A 1,337-nucleotide genomic window follows, 5' to 3' on the forward strand; every position below is an offset into this window, starting at 1 on the left:
TAAAATTAAACTCACACCTAACATGAACTAACACACCTCCAAGAAAAAAGGCAAGAGCCCCACTTACCTCTAATATTTGATACGTGAAGAAAACAAAAGCATTTTGGTACACACAAGTAAAAAATAAATACTCATGACAATTACAGTCTACCTTTCTGTCCCAGGTTACATAGTCAGAGCTGGTATTTAGAGCTGCCTTCTTCCACCACCCATTCAGTATCTCCTTTGTCCTCTCCAATCACCTCAGCTGGTTGTAGTTCTTTGCCTGGTGGGGTGAGTGAGCCCTTCATTTCTGAAGGGTCTGGGCCATTAGTAGCCATGTCAGATTGGGGTTCTGTGGTTTTCTATTTACAGTAATCATAGCACATGGTGGCACAGAGACATGACCTATGGGATCTCCTGTCTCACGGGTGTACTCTACGTTCCCTATATTGTGTAACATCACATTGATTTCCCCCTTTGTAATCAGGATCAACCACACCAGTCAATGCAGTAACTCCCTTTGACTGTTGACCCAGAAGCAAGAGCAGCTCAAAGGGGCTGTTGGGCCATTTTTCACTTCCAATTTCATGTAATCAGTATTCTGTGTCTAGGTAGAAGTGTTTTGCCTTTCAGAACTGAAAAGCATAGGTCACAGGGACAAGAAGTAGAAATTGTGTGAGTTGGGCACAGGGACTAACAGTCCCATTTACACCCCTTGGTTACAGGACTTGTGAATGGAAGCTATTGAAGAAATCAATTGATTGCCTCTGTGTGAAGAGATGATGGAGAAGCTCAATATCAACAAGTAAAGCAAGGCCTGGAGCCAACCGTGGAACAGACCAACAATTGCTCTTTTGTACAGTCAGGTTGAAGGTGAAGAAAATTAAAGTAAGCCCAGGAGAGTCCATTTAAAACCTTGAGTGTATCCCACCTAATTTCGAGACCATCTCAAGGACAAATTCAATATATTGAACACTAATGACAGAAGACCTGAGTGCTGTGAGATGACATGAAGATCATCATTCACGAAGAAAACAAAAGGCCATTAAAAAGGAAATTCACACGACCTGAATTTGTACTGAATGCAAGTAACTCTTCATTATTTGATGACAGGAATTTCTTCCCTCGGTTTTTAAATGTTGATGGGGATCTTCTTCCTCTTATGCTTTATGTGTATTTCTCTCTTTATACTTATATGATCTTATCCTTACCACCGGATTTTCATTGGTTTCTGTTGGGTTTCCCAGCTGTGAAGCACGGGAGTGGACTTATAATGAGAATAACTGATACAAGATATTATAGGAACTGCGTGGATGGGCGATAGGGAGGGAAAGAGGATTTCAGGAGTAAATAAT

This window comes from Echinops telfairi, unplaced genomic scaffold (genome assembly GCF_000313985.2).
Source record: "Echinops telfairi isolate 266 unplaced genomic scaffold, ASM31398v2 ScPeMD7_655;HRSCAF=1070, whole genome shotgun sequence".
Taxonomy (NCBI): Eukaryota; Metazoa; Chordata; class Mammalia; order Afrosoricida; family Tenrecidae; genus Echinops; species Echinops telfairi.